Source organism: Corvus cornix, unplaced genomic scaffold, assembly GCF_000738735.6.
Source record: "Corvus cornix cornix isolate S_Up_H32 unplaced genomic scaffold, ASM73873v5 scaffold7, whole genome shotgun sequence".
NCBI classification, from domain to species: Eukaryota; Metazoa; Chordata; class Aves; order Passeriformes; family Corvidae; genus Corvus; species Corvus cornix.
Window position 1 is genome coordinate 331,980 of NW_024108692.1, and position 19,298 is coordinate 351,277.

The 19,298-nt window shown below is 51.7% G+C and overlaps 1 long non-coding RNA gene across 1 annotated transcript; it reads right to left on the reverse strand.

Annotated features, from left to right (window-relative positions):
* Positions 1-10,389: 10,389 nt before the first annotated feature.
* Positions 10,390-13,378, reverse strand: LOC120412280. Its single transcript, XR_005604796.1, has 2 exons — positions 12,774-13,378; positions 10,390-12,061 (listed from the first exon to the last, which is right to left on the reverse strand). It is a non-coding gene; the product is annotated as an uncharacterized LOC120412280 (long non-coding RNA).
* Positions 13,379-19,298: the final 5,920 nt, after the last annotated feature.

Genomic DNA, 19,298 nt, shown 5'->3' on the forward strand with positions numbered 1-19,298 from the left:
TTACTTTAGTGACCTGTAAGTTTCCTCTTGCATGACTTTTGGATGGGCTCCTACAAAGGGAGGAAATTGGTAATTGTCTTTATTCTATACACCAACTTATCAATGTTTCTGCTCATTATTCTAAGCACAGCTGAACAAACATGCAAATGACAGATCATCAATTATTTGGTAATCAGTTACTAGCATCTAAAACTCTATTTCAGGTCCAGCTCTCCTAACTATTTTGATTAGCTCTTACTGGGCCCAAACTTACTATTGAAGTCCCAAGCGTATGACTAGAATCTTTATGTTTCCTCTAAATCTATGTTTCACCTACCTCAGGAAGGTGCAACAGTAGTTAAAGACAATAGTGCCTCCTCAGAGGGGGTTATTGAAGCATTTCCTGTAGAGAAAGCTCTTCCCAATTCGGGTCAGCCTGACTAACATGCAATTATTGCCTGGAAAGTAGTCCAGGATCTGCAATCCAAAGTAGCACAATACAGGCATGGTTCTCCTGAAGTTATGCAGGTTATTAGAGTGTTGAATACTGAGCTGCTTTCTCCGTTTGATGTTAAGCATTTAGCTCAGGTGTTATTTCAACCTGTGCAATATACAGTTTTTGAGAACTGGAGAAGGCTGGCTGACAAGGCTGCAGCTCAGAATATGATGTTACCTCCAAATCATCCCAGAGCGGGAGTTGAAGTGGAGGCTCTTACGGGACTTGGTATCTTTTCCAATCCCAAGCTCCAAGCTAATTGGGATCCTCTGGTCCTTGAACAGGCTCAAAATGTTGGCATGGGAGCTTTATTAAAAAGCATAGACATGGCTGCTCCTAAAACACGATATGTGAAAATTTCTCAGGGGCAGAAGGAGCATTTCTTATCCTTTGTGGAAAAAATTGCTGCAGCCCTTGAGAAGCAGGTCGAAGATGAGACCTTGAGGCAGATGTTGTGCAGGCAACTAGCAAGAGATAATGCCAATGATGAGTGTAGAAGGATCATTGATGCTTTGCCAGGAGAACCCACACTAACAGACATGGTTGAAGCCTGCTCTAAGGTGGGATCTGGAGATCATAAGTCTGCTCTGGCTGCACTTCTGTGGCCTATTCAGTTAAATTCTGATCATGGGACAAAAAAGCAATCTAAGGTTGAGAGCAGTCAGAAACAGATTAGAGAAAAGCAGAGAAATAAGGAGAACAGGGGAGCTGCTCAATGCAGGAGATGCGGTAGGCCAGGTCATTGTGCAGAATACTGTGAATCCATGTACCATGCCAATGGTCGACTTCTGACACGCTTGGGAAATTTGACCAGGAGCACAAGGGGACTGTGCGCTCAGACACAAATACTTCCCCGGGGCATGGCTCCTCCAACACAGGCCTACTCAGCCAGCTTAGAGGCAGCACCCAGGGATCAGCCAGGGTGGGTGTGCACACCACAGCTACAGTCACCTTAGAATCCTGTAGTGTTTATAACGATCCCTTGGATGCATATGGACCCCTAGGTCAAGGCTTTAGCGCATTGCTTGTGGGCAGGTCTAGTGTTACCATTCAGGGGATCTTTGTACACCCAGAAGTTATTGATGCTGATTTTACAGGCCAGATTTGCGCTATGGTTTCCACACCCACCCCCCTGTCACTATTCCTGAAATGATGCGCATTGCTCAACTTGTGCCTTTTAAGTCGTCTGTTCCTAGGTCAAAACAACAAAATCATGGAGATGGTGGCTTTGGATATACGGGACTTCCGCAGATCTTCTGGACTGCAGACATCTCTAGCCAAAAGCCACAGGTGACATGTACCCTAATCCTGCCAAATGCCCAGCTGCCCAAGCTACAGCTCCGAGGTTTGATTGACACAGGCACTGATGTGACAATCATCTCCTTTTCTGCGTGGCCTCCTGTGTGGCCTTTAGCCCCTCTGGGGTCGGCCATCGCAGGGTTGGGAAGAACCACAAAGAGCTACTTAAGTGAACGACCTGTACTGGTAGAAAACCCAGAGGGACAAACAGCTACAGTTCAAGCCTTTGTCACTGCAGTTCCACTTAACCTCTGGGGGTGGGATGTATTGGCTGCCTGGGGGGTACGGATTGGGACAAATTTTTAATGGGGGCCACTGTGCTGAAGGGCGCAGAGTATCCTACACTGCCTTTGCGGTGGCTAGTAAACACCTCTATCTGGATTCCCCAGTGGCCCCTACCAAAAGAGAAAAGTCGCCCTTCGTCAGCTGGTTCAGGAACAATTAAAGCAGGGACATCTTGAGCCTTCTACTAGTCCCTGGAACACTCCTGTTTTTGTAATTAAGAAAATATCAGGGAAATGGAGATTGTTACAGGATCTCCGACAAATCAGTGCAGTAATGGAAGGTATTGGGTCATTGCAGCCTAGTATGCCCTCACCAACCATGATTCCAACAGGGTGGGAAATCCTGATCATTGATTTGAAGGATTGTTTTTTCACTATTCCTTTACATCCTGATGACAAACCAAAATTTGCTTTTACTGTGCCTGCAGTTAACAATGCTGAACCTGCGATGAGATATCAATGGAAGGTTCTACCTCAGGGCATGAAGAACAGCCCGACTATCTGTCAATGGTATGTCGCTCCAGCTTTGTCCAGAGTCCATGAGCAGTTACCATTACCATAATATCCTGGTGGCAGCATCCACCCAGGACGAGCTGCTGAGGATATAGCCTCTGCTGCTCAATACTCTGCATTCTTATGGATTGCAAGTGGCTCCAGAGAAAGTTCAACAGCATCCTCCTTGGAAATATTTAGGAGTAAAAATTCTGGATCAGACTATGCAACACCAAGAGGTGCAATTCTTGGGTTATATTAAGACCTTGAATGATGCTCAGAAATTGCTGGGTATCATCAGTTGGTTACGTCCATATTTAGGGCTAACCACAGTGTGGATACAAAAATGCTGTTAGCATTGCTTTCTAAGCCGTGGGATACTTTTCTCTCTCATGAAGAGATTAGCAGAAGTTCTGTAAACCATGAACACCTGCGACCTTGTAGAATTTTGTTTATAGTACAGTAGGAAAATATTTTGATAATGGATATTTTAGGATTTTAGCCAATCACCCCAAGGGGTGGTTGATCCTTTGTCCAATTAGACTATGAAGAAAAAAGTCTATAAAAGAGTTTGTAAAGTAATTAAATAATCTTGCTGCACAATTCCTGCCTGCTGGATTTCTCTCCTCCTCCCTACGGCTGCGGGATATGGTAATATTTACTGCGCATTAATTGGTGTACGCCGATGTGATCTGCATGCTGCGACGTGTCCTGCTGCTGTGAGCCAAGCCAAATTCCTCTAGAGGCATGCTGTTCCATTCCTCCCCCACCCCGGGACCGGGAGGCCCGACGGGACTGAGAAATGGTGAACAGCGGCTCATAAACCAATGCTGTGGTCCTGGTCTGGAAAGGTGTTTTCAGTATAATGCACACCTCCATTCCTGAAAACTCACTTTGTGAGTTATTAGACTGGGCTGCCCTGCATGGCATTCCCATGGACAGAGACACTGCCCTGGACTTTGGGCTGTGGCAGGAACTCGGCTGTGCTATACGGCACGAGCTCTCGTTTGGGGACCTGGCAGTGTTGGAATTATTCCAAACTTGGCGTTCAATGTTTATTCTGCTGACAGACCTTAACTGTGGCAGCAGAGCTGGCTTGTCTGTCTTGGTGGCGAGTGAAGGAGAGATATCCGAAGTGGACCCCACTGACCGGGCTCCAGGGGCGCGTGGTGGTGGATCTGAAAAAACCCCTCCGGGTCCACGGGCGGAGCCTGCCCCGGAGCCTGCACCGGGTCACCCTGCGCAGTCACAGGGCTCCGCGCCCCGCAAGGACCCTGTGCCGGCAGTGGCGGCGGTGTCGGGGCAGCAGGCGGGCATGCAGCCCGCCTTGCTGTTTGGCTCAGTGGCGGATGCAGCTTATCCGCGGCCGCAGGTCAGCGGTCTGGCCTGTTGGACCCCCATGGCGGCTCCTAGCCCATCCACACATGTGTCTGCTGCGCTGAGAACGCCTGGATATAAGACATCGCCTTCCATAGCGCCGGACTGTTCTGCGCAGTCACAGACCCGAGCAGCTGGCATTCTAAGATGTCATCTGCCTTTGTTGACAGAACTGCCGAATATCTCACGGCAGTTACCAGAACTGCTCAGCTTGCAAAAGCAGCTGCTGCAGGGGCTGGAGGCACCCCGCTGTGTGGGGTGGGCCGGGCCCACGCCGCCTGCGAGAGACGCGGCTCCGAATCCGGAAGTGACACGGCCAGCGCCAAACCCAGAAGTGCCACTGCCACCGGCGAAGCCGGAACCCGCGGCCGCGGTGTCAGCAGCCAGCGCAGGGCCGGCGCTCCAGCTGCCTGCGGGGCCGAGACCAGCGACAGCAGTGGCGGCCATGCCCCGGCCGGCGGCGGCGCAGAGAGCTGCCATGGCGCAGGAGATGGCTGCAGTTCTGGAAGCGACCGCAGCACAGGGGCCAGCGGCAGCACCGAACACTGCCGTGGAGCAAGATACAGCAGCAGCTCTGCGAGCGGCTGCAGCCCCAGAGACGGCCGCAGCAACTCCAGTACCAGATCGGTCGAAGCCGGCCGAGATCGCATCCTCAAAAGAGCCTGCAGTTCAAACCACAGCACGGCCGATTGCAACCTGTGCTTCCTGTTCTGCTTCTGGTCAGTCCGTTCCTCCCCGCCAACCTCTGTTCATTCCCAGCGCCTCAGAGTTGCCTTTACTTGATGACTCATCGTCGGGCAGTGAGGCAGAGGAGGCTTTGGCCCCAGGGTGTAAAGCTGCCCCAGCCAGGCAGTGAAGGAAAAGGCTGCGCCGGTCTCGCCCTTGGACCTTTCAGGACTGCACGGTAACAGTGCGTCCGACCCACTACAATCGCTTCTTAGAGTCTGTTAAGATGCAAGCATTGGAGGAGGGTGATTGGAATTTATTGGAAACACTTGGGATGCCAAACCGATTTGAGGATTATGGGAGTAATCAGGAAGCTGTTAGACTGCATCCAAAGGCTGTGCCAGTAGTTCAGGATGGTAGTGACTCCCTGAAAGGGGAGATCCAAGCTTTCCCAGTGTATAAGGCTCTCCCAAATTCAGGCGAGCATGATAAGCATGAGGTGATTGTTTGGAAGCTTGCACAGGATCTGCAATCCAAGGTGACACAACATGGGCTAGGTTCTGCTGAGGTTATGCAGATAATAAGGGTGATAAACACGGATTTGCTTGCTCCATTTGATATCAGACACCTGGATCAAATCCTATTTCAACCTATACAATTTACAGTTTTTGAGAAAACCTGGAGAAAGCTGGCCGACAGGACTGCATTAGCGAATATGCAGCTCCCTGCTGCTGATACTAGACAGACAGCAGGAGTGGATGCTTTGATGGGGACTGGTCCCCTCTCTGATCCCAGTCTACAGGGTAACTTGTCCTCTAGCGTCCTGCAGCAAGCTCAACAGGTCGGCATGGCTGCCCTGTTGAAAACCATAGAGTTGTCAGCACCCAGAAAGAGATATACTGAAATAGTTCAAGGGAAATCAGTCAAGGGAAGTCGCTGCTTCTCTCAAGAAGCAGGTTGAGGATGACAGGTTAAGGCAGATGTTGTTAAGGCAGTTAGTGAGAGATAATGCAAACAAGGAGTGCAGAAAAATCATAGATGCCTTACCAGGAGACCCTGAGGTAACAGACATGGTCGAAGCCTGTGCTAAGGTGGGATCTGGGAACCAGAGAAGGTCTGCTTTGGCTGCGTTCCTGCAGCCTGTTCACATATCTTCTGGTCGTGAACCAAAGCAACCCAAACACACAAAAATAGGGAAATGGCCTAAGCCAAGCCAAAAAGAGAACACACCGATCCCCCAGTGCAAGAGGTGCGGCACAGCAGGGCATTGCTCAGACTATTGTTGGAGGTGTTTGCAGCCACTGAGAGCTGGCAGAAGGGGGTTTTAACCCCTCGTATGCTGACACAAAGCCCGGAGGTCAACGCTGAAACCCCTCTGGAAGGCGGCACTCAGTGCCCAACACACAGTGAAAATGGGGTAGAGCTCCTCACCCAAAAGGGGCTGTATCCTTCTGTCGCTATTTAGCAGGCACGCAGGCAAAGGCAAAGAAGTAAAGAGAGGGGACTCTCCAGATGTTTTCCACGCAGGTTTATTCCTGTGAAACGACAGGGATGAAGAGACCAATTGGTGGGAGGGTCCAGGGATCTTATACTGGGTACAAAATAGGTGGGGAAAGGGATCTCAGCCAATGGGATAGACAAGCAGGTGGTATTGACAGGAAGGGAACCAATGGGAACAACACATAGGAGGGACTTAGGGAAGGATCCAATGGGGCGTCGAGGAACAAAGAACTTTCTAGAACTAATACATATTAAACAAGGAAAATGAATATACATAACTTCATACATAAAACAAGGTGACAAAATATTAACCAGTCAGGGGAAAACATGCAAAAGGTAAAACAAGGGAATCGTGGGTTCTCACCATGACTGCAAAGTTACATGCTAAACTTGGGTTGCTAACCACCACAGCTGGTTGTCTGAGTTCTCTTTAGGAGAAAGAATAGCTGCAGCCACCTGCACTGCTACATATTGTAGATCCCAGACTCATGCCAAAGGTCAGCCTTTGTTGGGAAACTTCCACCAGGATGCAAAGAGGGGGAATTGCTCTCCGATGCAGTCTCTCCCCCAGAGAGTGGTACAGGCACAGGCCTACCCAGCCACCCTAGAGATGGCACCCAGGGATCAGACGGCACCCACGGATCAGACGGGTTTGACGTCCACACCACAGCCGCAGTCGTCTTAGACTCTAGCGGTATTTATAAGGTTCCCTTGGACGCATATGGACCCTTAGCCCAGGGATCCAGTGCGATGCTGGTGGGAAAACCTGACATTGCCCATCAAGGAATCTTAGTGCACTCAGGAGTTATTGATGCTGACTTTAAAGGTCAGATTTGTGCTATGGTCTCCACACAAAAACCCCCTGTAACTATTCCTGAAAAGACGTGCCTTGCTAAATTAGTGCCTTTTAAGTCTTGTGTCCCCAGGATAGAACAACAAACTCACAAAGATAACGGCAGTGGATCTACAGGACTTCCGCAGGCCTTCTGGACTGCAGACATCTCTGACCAAAGGCCACAGATGACATGTACCCTGATCCTGCTGAACGCCCGTCCACCCCGGACTCAGCTTCAAGGTTTGATTGATACTGGTGCTGATGTAACTATCATCTCCTTCTCTGCGTGGCCTCCCTCATGGCCTTTACCCCCAGTGGGATCGGCCATCGCAGGATTAGGAGGAACCACACAGAGCTATTGAAGCGAACGGCCTGTGATGGTGAAGGACTCAGAGGAGCACACAGCTACAATCAGGCCTTATGTTGCTACCACTTCCCTTAACCTTTGGGGACGGGATGTGTTGGCAGCTTGGGGTGTACGGATTGGGACAAATTTTTAGCAGGGGTCACTGTGTGTAAGGGCGCACAGCATCCTACACTGCCTTTGCAGTGGTTGACCGACACACCAGTCTTTGAGCTGCAGTGGCCCCTACCAAAAGAGAAGTTAGACACCCTTCATCAGCTGGTTCAGGAACAGTTACAACAGGGGCACCTTGAACCTTCTACTAGCCCCTGGAACACTCCTGTTTTCGTAATTAAGAAGAAATCAGGGAAATGGAGATTATTGCAGGACCTCCGGAAAGTTAATGCAGTAATGGAAGGTATGGGGGCATTGCAGCCTGGCATGCCCTCTCCCACCATGATTCCTACGGGGTGGGACATCCTGATCATTGATTTAAAGGATTGTTTTTTCACAATTCCTTTGCATCTTGATGACAAACCAAAATTTGCCTTTACTGTGCCTGCTATTAACAATGCTGAACCTGCTAAGAGATACCAATGGAAGGTCCTCCCTCAAGGGATGAGCAACAGCCCAATTATCTGTCAGTGGTATGTCGCCCAAGCATTAGCCGGAGTTCGCAAGCAGTTTCCTGATGCACGCTGCTACCACTACATGGATGATATCCTGGTGGCAGCGTCCACTCGGGATGAACTGCTGAGAATACAGCCTCAGCTGCTCGCTGCTCTGCATGCCTATGGATTGGAGGTAGCTCCGGAGAAAGTTCAACAGCATCCTCCTTGGAAATATTTAGGAGTGAAAATTTTGGACCAAACTATCCAACGCCAAGAGGTGCAATTCCCGGATTCGATTAAAACCTTGAATGATGCTCAGAAACTGCTGGGTGTCATCAATTGGTTACGACCTTATCTAGGTCTAACCCCAAAGCAACTTTCCTCACTTTTTAATATATTAAAAGGGGATCCTGATCTGAATTCACCTCAGGAGTTGACTCCGGAAGCGCGACGAGTGCTGCAGGAGGTCCAACAGGCTGTTTCTGCTCATCAGGTTTATTGAGTCATTCACATACTGCAATAACCTAGTCCCTGGGGGTGGGGTGAATTCTTAAGGCTTTCCCAAATAAAACTGGTGCTTATGTATATCTGCAGAAGGACCGTCTATATCAATTGTTGCTTTACCATTTTCCCTTTTTCCTCTTGTTCCCACTCAAAAGCAAAATACTGTTTACTATCCTCTGTAAGTGGACATCCCCAGAAAGCATTTTTTAAACCAAGTACTGAATAATAGCAGTGTGAGGAGGGAAGTTCAAGGTGGCATAAGGACCTGGGACCATGGGGTGCCTGGGTTTAATAACATCATTTATTATTCTTAGGTCCTGCACCATTCTATAGGTTCCATCTGATTTCAGAACTGGCAGGATAGGGGTGTTATAGGGAGACATACATGGCACCAAAAGACCCCACTTTAACAGGGACTCAATTACTGGCTGTAACCCCTTCCTTCCTTCCCTTGAAATAGGGCATTGCTTTTTAGACACCACTTGTCCTAATTGCTTCAGAGTAATTTGGAGAGGCTCCATATCCACTTTTCCAAATTTCCCTGGGACTGCCCACACTTCTGGGTTTATTTTAGCATCAGCTTTATCAGCACAACAGTGCTAGCCTCCCCATCACCCCTCACAACACTTCCCACAACCACGTTCCCAACTCAGTCATCAAATCCCCTCCTAGCAAACCGTAACCACAACTAGGAACAAACAGAAACATATACATTTCAAACCCATCCTCCACATTCACCAGCAGTGGCTGAATAAAACACACTGCTCATCTTTCTCACTTACTTCCTGAATAAGGAAAAAACCATTTGGACAATTGTCCCCGCTTTGGCATAAAATTCAAAGTAATCTAAGTGGCTCCTGTGTCTACTAGGAAACACCCTTCTCAGTTCAGACCCACCCTGCATGTTATCAAGGGCTCCAGAATGGGTAGCCCCTGATACAATAGGAGACTTTGACACCCTTAACAATCCATTTCTAATGTTCTCTTTTTTTTCCCTACATATGGCACATTGATTCCTTCCCAACTGCTGTCTTGGCTGACCCCGTCCCACTGGGGAAGACGAATTCCTGTTAAATCCCAGTGGCAGCCTCCTTCCCTTTGGTCTTGGGGCTCCCTGCACTTTTTCTGTTGGGAGTTGTAAAAACTGTGCCATTATCCTTGCCCTTACCTTTACCTTTTCCTCATCACCTCTTACATATACCTGATATGCCTTTTTAACCAACTCCTCCAGGGGCCCACTCTGCCACCTCTTCAACCCGTGCTCATGCTGCCTGTGGGCTCTTACCCTCCTAAAGACACTGAGCTGTCTGCAAAATCACTCGTTTCTCTGGTGACCCCAAAAAAATCCCTTCTTGTATAAGGGCAGGCTTTAGTGACAAATTGTACCTTACACTGTATACCAAAGCCAGTCCCTGTCCTGATGCAGTGTCCAGATGCACCCCCCAGCACACCCGTCCAGGCCCTCTGGCCGCTCTCCCAGCACCACAAATGCTGTAAAGCACCAGGTGCCAGCGCATCTCAGCAGGCAGGCACCACAGGGACAAATGGGACATCCTGCCAGCCTTATTGGAGCCAGGGGGCCACTGCAGCTCCTGCCCGTGGGGGTAGCAGTGTCAGGCACTGCCCAGCGCTGAGCCCACAGCCTCAGTTCAGTCCCGCACCTCCCCCACAGACCCCCAGTCCATGCCTCCAGTCCTGCACTTTTTCACCTGGCCTAGGCACTCCTCGCCATAGAGAAACCCCCTCAAGTCCTGAGAAGTAAGCATACAAACCCAAATCCTTCTACCCTTGCTCCATAATAGCCCAGGGAGGAGTGGGGGCTGTAGGAACAATGCCTCTGTTTTTCCTGTCCTGGAATCCTACAGCCAGACCTGTATTAGGTTGCAGATAAAGAGGAGTACATCCCAACATCACTGTTTCCCTTTTCTTTCCTTATCACATAGACTCCTGCGTTAGGGACCGAGTCCAGAGAGCTGGCCGGATAAACGACACGTACACCGATGCAATTTGAGCATCATTCTCCCTTTATTGTTCAACTATACAAGCTTATATCTACTTTTGCAAAGATTCACACCCAGTCCCTCTAGACAGCCTCTAATCAGCGGGGGAGACGACCAGTGTATAACTTGCCGAGGACTTTCAGAGCTGCCTGCAGCCAGGTGCTTTCCAGGCCTGCCTGCAGCCAGGGGCCTGTTCAGGGGCTTTTCCTCAGCAACCCTGTGTTGTCCAATCTTTCCAGGGCTATCATACACCCTTGTTCTATAAGGAATCCCTCTACACTCCTGCTGCTATTTGCCTCAACCATAGTCCTCGACACCCCTCTTCAGTGAATCCTTTCCCAAACCAACACCATCCATCCCCTGTTGTCAAGACTCCTTCTTGACATTCCCTCACTGCCCCCTCATGGCATTCATTGCTGAGACTGCTTCTTGACTTTCTCTTACGAACTCCCTTGGGCATCCCCGTTCTCAGTTACCTCTGGGAGAATGTGCAAACTACCTCAACAGTCTGCCAAGGGACCTTTCAGAGATATTTCGGGAACGTCATCCCTATAGTCAAGACCCCTTCTCGACTTTCCTTTACTGCCCCCTCTGGGTGTCCAGCCATATTTATTTCTGGAAGACCCCATTGTAATCCCTGGTGAGATTTTCAATCGTCCTTCCCTGCGGACTCTTCACAAACCCCTTTGGTCCATCACTTGTCAATCTCCTGGACAGTCTCAGGAACCCAATCAATCATCCAGTGCCAGCTAACATAGAAGGGAGCTGATCACCAAAACTGGGTGAGGTGTTCCTCCAGCTCCCCTTGCCGTGGAAGATGATGGAAGGACACTGGACGAGCACTCATTTGTGCGAGAAAATCATGCAGCTGTTCCTGCTCCCAGCTCTCGCCCTTCCCAGTCTCTGCCCTTGACTGCTTTTGTCCCTCTTGCTGTGCCCTCTGTGCCCCCGAGGCTCGGTGGCTGCTGCCCAGGGCTGTGGCACTGGCACAGATCCAGTGCTCGAGACCCTCCTTTCTCTGCCCTTGGAGCTGCCTGCTCACAGCAGCCTTTTCCATCTGCAAGCTCCACATGGACAGGGAGTGCCCACCTCTGCTCCTTGCACACCCTCCAGGAGCCCAGGGCTGCCATCTCCACTCCCTGCTGGCACTGAGGGCTCCCAGGTGCCCCAGGCTGCTGTGACACCGCTGCCAACGGGAGGGAACAGCGGCAGGGGCTGTGCTGAAAGTCAGCTCCATTTGCTGCTGCTGCTGCTGCTGCTGCTGCTGCTGCTGCTGTGGGGGTCATTTGTCCAGCCCTGCCCCAGAGCCAGGGATCAGATCCAGGCCCTGCTGCTGCTCCCTCGGGATCAGGCACAGTTTGGGTGTTGCTGTCAGTGCCAGCAGGAGCGGGCGCTGGAGCAGCGGGTGCTGACAGTGCCCCAAGCCCCGGGGCCCGAGGGGTGCCTGGGCTGCGGGGCTGGCAGGGAGCTGCCCCTTGTTCTCCCTGTGCCTCACGCAGAGCTGGGCCGCTCACAAGTGGGGCAGCACAGCAAACAGGGAGCCTGCGAGTCTCTGCCAGCCCTGTCTGCTCAGAGATTGGGCCTTGGAGCTGCAGGGGGACAAAGGCAGCTGCTTCTGCTCCCTCTGCGTGTCCCCGTGTTCAGCAGTGCTGCTCCATCATTTAGGATATGTTTTCTGTTTAAATAATTAGAAAAACAAAAAAGAAAAAACCCAGAAAATATTATGAAACATAAAACCAAAACCCAAATGTGGAGTGAAAAATCTTTTGTAACTCTGGATTAAGAGGTAACTGATCTTTTCAAAAAGACAACTCAGGTATTTGTAAATATGCTGAGGGCATTGATCCATCTTACTGACCTCAGCAGTCCTTTGTTAAAGATTTTGGGCTTTGTTTCCAACATTGTTATTTTAAATTGTGGTTGAAGCAATAGGAAATTGCTTGTGCCCTGCCAGCTCCGAGCAGGACTGGCAATCTAAACTCTGTCCCACCCCAACTCACTGAGAAGATGCCCTTCCTTCTCACCCTGCAATGAGCTGCACATTCCCTTGGAAATTGTCAGGGGGTTCTTAAAGACACCAAGTCCCACTCAGGGCTTTTTGCTCTGGTTTGGCACTGGAGAAGGGCAATTCTTCCTCCATCAGCTCCAGACTGCACTGCCTCAGGAACACGGCCCACTTCACCAGGTTGGGCCCACTTGTGGCACTTCCAGAGGAGGAAGAAAGTGCAATGGCACAATTCCAGCCCAAAAGGAAGGAAGAGTGGGACAGACAGAACACTCTCTGCAGATCCAGGCATTCAGCGGGGACTCTGGAGAGTTTGGGTTCTTGCCAGTGGCATGTGTGTCCCTGACTGCAATCTCTTGGCCTGCACGAGAGTCTCACTCACCTGCAAAAGCAGAAAGCTCCGTCGCTGTGCTCGCAAGGGGCTCGTCTGATGCAAAGCTGTCAGAGCCCTGTGAGGGGAGAGCGGGCCCAGCCGTGCCCGGGGCTGAGCCCCAGCAGAGCCCTGGCAGAGCCCGGAGCAGCCTCAGCATCGGCAGAGCCCGGCTGTGAGGAGAGAAACCAGAACCCGCCCGTCAGCTGAAGCCTCCTGTCCCCTTGTCCCAGCCGCCCGCAGTGCCCAGGCCGTGCTGCACCTGCTCAGAGCTGCCAGAGCGGGATGCTCCTGAGCCCGCTGCTGCCTCCCAGCACTGCTATTCCCCCCGTGCCGCAGAGATGAGGGATCCACACAAAAGGAACCAGACCAGGAGCCGACACTTTCATTGCCTGCCAGAAATGGGTCTCATTTTGCTCTGCATTCCTTTCCTAGCAGGTGTTATCTATTAAAAACAAGAGAAAAAAGAAAAGAACCAGAAAAAGTATGAGAGATAAAACAAAACCCAAATGTGGAGTGAAAAGTCTTCTGCAACTTTGGATTCAGAGGTAATTGATATTTTTTAAAAGAGAACTCAGTTATTTACCTTTTTTTTGTTTCATTCAGTACTTACATTGTTTTCCTTCCTTCCTTCCTTCCTTCCTTCCTTCCTTCCTTCCTTCCGAATTCCTTCCTTCCTTCCTTCCTTCCTTCCTTCCTTCCTTCCTTCCTTCCTTCCTTCCTTCCTTCCTTCCTTCCTTCCTTCCTTCCTTCCTTCCTTCCTTCACAAGCAGCTTCTCACCCACTGAAGGGGTGCAAAGCAGCAGGATCCCCTCCCAATTGGGGTCCCTTCACCCTCCCAAATGTGGGGACTTCACCTCAGCCCCCCAAATTGCGGGGGGTTTACGGCACCTTCCCCAAATTCACTGCAACCTCCCAGAAGCCACTTAGAGGCCCCAAAATTGTGAAAAAGCAGCAGGAGCCTCCCCAAAAGTGGCTCCTGGTTTTCCTCCCTGAAATGCCCCACTTCAAGTGCCCAAACCACCCCATCACTCCTAAACTTCATCCCACTCCCACGATGCCACCCCCATCCCCATCCAACCCATCCCATCCCATCCCATCCCTCCTGGACACCAATTCCTCTTCTGTGGTTCCTGATTCCCTACACCGGGGCCTTGGGGCTGACGGATCGAGCCATTTGGGGCTGCCATCGACACATTGGGGCTGGCATTGAGTTTATTGGAGGCACCCGCTCAATCCCTCCATCCCAAATGGGAGCTTGGAACCTCTCCTCAGGCCTTGCTGTGCCCATGGGCTCACCTCAAGTCCCAAAATGAGAGCCAGGGCCCCACAGCCCATTCAGAACCTCTCAACATTGCCAGAAACAGCAGCATCCTTCCCAAAATGGGCTCCCCGGCTCCCTGACAATAGGTTCCCCTTCCAAGTACCAGAGCCCCCCTCTCAGAACCCCTCCCGAAGCATTGGGGGCACCCCAAAACTGCCTCAGGAACGGGACATAGCCTGAAATCCCTTCAGGAATGTGGGATACCCCAGAACCCACTGAGGAACGGGGTCCCCCCGGCCTCATCATGCGCAGCCTTCAGCTGTCTCAGGCAGAGCCCATCCCGCCCTCAGCAGCCCCAGCCCAGCCCAGCCCAGCCCAGCCCAGCCCTCCTGGGCAGGAAGCCCCAATGGCTGAGCCGGCCTGGGACACTTGCAGGGATGCAGGGGCAGCCGCAGCTTCTCGGGCCAGCCTGTGCCAGGCCCTGAGCGCCCTGCCAGGGAACCATTGCTGCCCCACATCCCATCTCAGCCTGCCCTCGGGCAGCGGGAAGCCGTTCCCTGGGGCCTGGCCCCGCAGGCCCTTGGCAAGAGTCTCTCTCAGCCAGCAATTGCTGCTCCTCCCTGCTGCGGGGCCCAAGCTGCAAGTTGATTTTCTGCCGCTGGCCCCGGCCCAGCCCCGAGCCAGGGCCAGCACCTTGCCCTGGAGCTCTGCGGGCGCTGCCTTTGTGCGGCCGCAGCGCAGCGGCCGCAGCTCGGAGCTGCCCTTTGTGTCCCCGCCGGCAGCTGGCACAGCTGGCAGGGGCCGGGCCAGGGCCGGGCCAGCCCCGGCCTTCCCGGCTCTGGGACACAGCGGTGGCAGCCCCAGCCTTCCAGCCCTGCACACGCTCCCACACAAGCCTCCAGAGCCGCGGCCACGCAACGCAACTGACCGGCCGCTGACCCCCCAGCCTGGCCTGATGGCCATTCCTCTGCCCACACCTCGGCCAAGCTCCCCTTGGCCACCTCCTGAGCCACAGTGCCACAGACAAGTGGCACATACAGGTACAGAGCTCTGCCCAGAGCTGACAGGGAACGTTCATTAAACAGAAAAACCACCAAGAAAAAGAGAACTGCCCCCAGCAGAGCTGTTCCCTCCTGCAGTAGTTACACCTGCACACCCACAGCACCTGAGACTGCAAGCAATGAGCATTCCCTGGGCACATGTGCAGCCCAAGCAGCTCGAGGACAGCCTTGCAGCAGGACTGCTCTCAGCTGAGCCAAAAAGGCCCCTCTGGCAGCTCTATGATTCGCCCCACACCGGGCCAAGAGACACTTCCCAGACAAAGTCCAAGAAGCGGGTGTTTGCTTTATTCAGCGCGCTGGGTGTGCGGGGATTGCTCCTCCAAACGCCCACCCCAGGCACACGGCAGATTACAAGATGTGGTTCCATGTTGCAGTGGGGATCCTGCAACATGCATATACCAAACCAGGAGTCCCGTGGAAAGGAAATATATATGGACAAATTCTTGCTAGATGTTTCAGAGATGTTTATTTCTCCAGCCGCATGGCCGGAGCTCTGCCGAGGAACTGTTCCAGTCACGGGACCAAGGGTCCTTCTGCCCGCGCAGGGAACACAAACCAACCAATGGAACGAGGCTGAGCAGGGGCAGGGAAACCCCGTGTCTGTGCCCTCAGGGCCCCTCTCCCAGGGCTACACGGCAGGGGAGGGACCCCAACACCTCACCCGTTTTATTTAATAAAAGGAGAATGAAAACAACTGGATAAACATAACAAGAACAGTTTCAAAACAAAACAAGCCACCCTCCTGAGTCTTTAAATGTCCAAACAGATTCTGTGGAACATCTTAGGGCTGACAGAAGGGAGACAGAACTCTCTCAGCATGCTTTGTGGGGGAAACTGAGGCAGGAGAGGGTTTAACTTCTTCCCTCCCCCTTTTCATCCCCCACTCGGCATTGGAAAGGGATTTTGGGGAAACAATTGGCAAAAGCATGGTTTGTGAGGGAAACCATGGATGAAAAAATGGATTGGGAATACACTGGGGGTAATAGGACATAGGGTAAAAGGGAAAGGTGGGATTAGGAAAGGGAGACTGTAGGGGGGGCTTACAATGGAGATATTGTCTAACATGACTACGATTTTTTGCATATATACTGCCTTTTACAGGAACACCATCAGGCCCAGTGACCTGCGATGCTTGTAACCCTTTTCTCCCTAGTACAATTTTGAATTCCACCACCTCTCCATCTCCCAAGCTTGGGATGCCTTTTTCAGGGTTACTCTTTTTAATAGCAGTTCTATGCATGAATATGTCTTGCTGGTTGTCACACCTTGTTATAAAACCATAATTTTGCTTAACATTATACCATTTTACTATCCCTAAGATCTTAGCTAGTATGATTTTTTCCTTTTTTCGAGTGGCTACTGTTTTCTGTCTCGCTGCGTCTTTGCTCTCTCTTTTGGTTGCTCCCGTGTTGGAATTGTCGGAGCTGCTCGTGCCCGCGCGCTCTTCCCGGGGTCGCGTTCGGGGCTGCGCGGGCCGGGCCGGGCCCCGCCGCTCAGTTCTCCGCGCGTCGCCTCCTCTGGTCGCAGCTTCGCTGCCGCTGCCAGGCGCTGCACCCACGTCTCGGCCGGGCTCCCGAGCGACGACTCCCCCGCGCTCTGCTCCAGCGCGCGTCTCGGCTGGGCGCGGCTCCGTTCTACCGCCATCGCCGCCAGCCGCTGCCCATGTGCCGCCCCTCTCAATCGGGTGTTCACGGGGCTCGCTCCACCACGCGCTGCACACGGCCGGGCGGGCATCGCCGGGTCCCACCGCTCCTCGCTCCGCCGCCGACACTGCGGCTCACTTGGCTCCGCCCGCACGCGGGAATTGCCTCGCTGCTGCTCGCAGAGCACTCGGTGCACGTGGCCTGGGCCGCACGGTCCCTGAGCCAGGACACAGCTGACATTGCTCAACAGTCTCAGTAATTAAATAATATTCACGAAAATATTCTTCCATCGGCATATATTTTGACTCAAATATTAACTGTGTCCAAACGGTTTTCCAAAAGCCCTTGGTAAGAATTAAATCCCAAGAAACATAGAAAAAGTTCTTAAACAACCATGCCAGGAAGTGTTTCAGTTCTTTTTGAGCTTGAATCAAGCTAAAATTTACAAATCGTTGTTCAAGAATCATTTTAAGTTTAAGATAAATGTCCATATGCGGCTCTGAGAGCCAAGAGTCTTCCCACGGTTCCTCCATAGTTTAGATATGGAATAGCAAAGCAAAACCAAGAAGAGGAATCCAAAGTTTCCACGGTTTACTCACACAAATCAGTCGCTTAGGGATCGGGGATCGTTCTGTTCACAAATCTCCACCATTATGTTGCAGTGGGGATCCTGCAACATGCATATACCAAACCAGGAGTCCCGTGGAAAGGAAATATATATGGACAGACAGATTCTTGATAGCTGTTTCAGAGATGTTTATTCCTCCAGCCGCATGGCCAGAGCTCTGCTCAGGAACTGTTCCAGTCACGGGACCAAGGGTCCTTCTGCCCGCGCAGGGAACACAAACCAACCAATGGGAACGAGGCTGAGCAGGGGCAGGGAAGCCCCGTGTCTGTGCCCTCAGGGCCCCTCTCCCAGGGCTACACGGCGGGGGAGGAGACCCCAACAGTTCCATTTCAGGTATATTCATTGTTTTTCCTAGAAAAGGTGTGGTTGTGCAAACCATTTCTCAGAACTCGTTATTATCAGTAGCACATGCGGAGCGCAGGCCCAGGGCTCCCTGGTGGTCGCGCTCAGGAAGGCTCGGTGGGCATTTGATGAAGGCTGAACGTCTTCCTCGCTCTGCACTTTTCACCTTTCTCCTCTCAGCATGCGCAGTCTCTTGGCAGCTGTTTCAGCAGTTTCCTCACTGGTTTTAGCCAGCTTCTGCTCCCTATCTCTTTTGCCAAGTTATTCAGCTAGCTTCTACACTGGTTACAATGTACCTTATTCTAGCCCCAGTATACCCAAGCATGCTGAAGTAAAACGATTTTAACCCTTTCAGGATGATTTACTGAATTAAATTTTAAAAATACTTTCTCCTGCATCCCTGTGAATAAGAGAGACCAAGGACTCTTTGCTATTATGTGGAAGAATCTTGACACAGGGAAAAAAAACAGCTCACCAAGACAGTCCTGCCTGAGGGTTTAAGGAACAGCCCAACTATGATCAGAAATCGGCTGGCAAAGAAACTGGAGAACTGAAGAAATCAGCAGCTGAGAATTGCTGCATCCAACAGCACAACAGTGAGTTTGTGCTGTGAACATCAACGACATGTACCTCGTGCCATGTTACTGAAATAGGGTAATGTTATTCTGAAAATGTTTGCTGTCAACCCTGATACCTCTCTGTTCCCAGCACCAACCGATAATGTATGTGAGTATGACTGTCTGCAGACCGTGGAAGAAGCCTATTCCAGCACACCAGACCTGGTGTCAAGATCCGATTATTAAGGTTCTTTAGAAATACCTCTGCCCGAATTAAGGTGCAAACGAGACCATATGCCAGTGACAATAGTATGGGTTTTATTGGTAGCAAATATGAGAGAGAGAGAGGGAAAGAAATAGAAAATAGGTGGCGGGGGGGCGGGACAGAAAGAGAGTGATGGACACAGAATAAGGAAAATACCGCTGCTCTGTGGATCCCAGCGATGTTCCGTTGATCCTCTCCAGCTGGTCTTCTTGGTGGTGAAGGTCCCCCCACAAAGCATAGGATCCCAGGGGTTGATAACACCCTCAAGCCAGGTGGCAATGGCCAGGCATGTCCCCCTGGGGGAGGGGGGCAGTCTCTCACAGCAGACTCTGGGTCCGTAGCATCACGTGCAGTCCTCTGGTGCAAAGCCTCTGGGGAGCACTTTGGGGGGTCTCTGACGGGTTGTGACTCCCCCTGGGCTGTCTCTCACGTGAAAGTCCCGTGAATGTGGCCTGTGGGGCTGAGGGTGCCACAGCTGGGCCGGTTTGTATAACTGAGGATGGGTGTTCAGTGCCTCTGAGCAGAGGTTACGCCAGCCCCTGAAAACTCCTCCTCCCTCCTCGGTTGTGGGGGAGTCTGTGTAAACCTGACTTCTGTGAGCTGTGCTCTCCCCCACCCCAAACTCAGCCGGGAATGATTCTCAGCGCAGCTGGTGGCTTTGGCCTTTTGTGGCTGCATTCCTTTCCCTCAGCCTGAGATGACTGAACTATGCGTTTCCCTTTATCTAATCAGCAGTTTGACTTTCAGTTCAAAGTCCAACTCTTCAGGGAAGCTTCT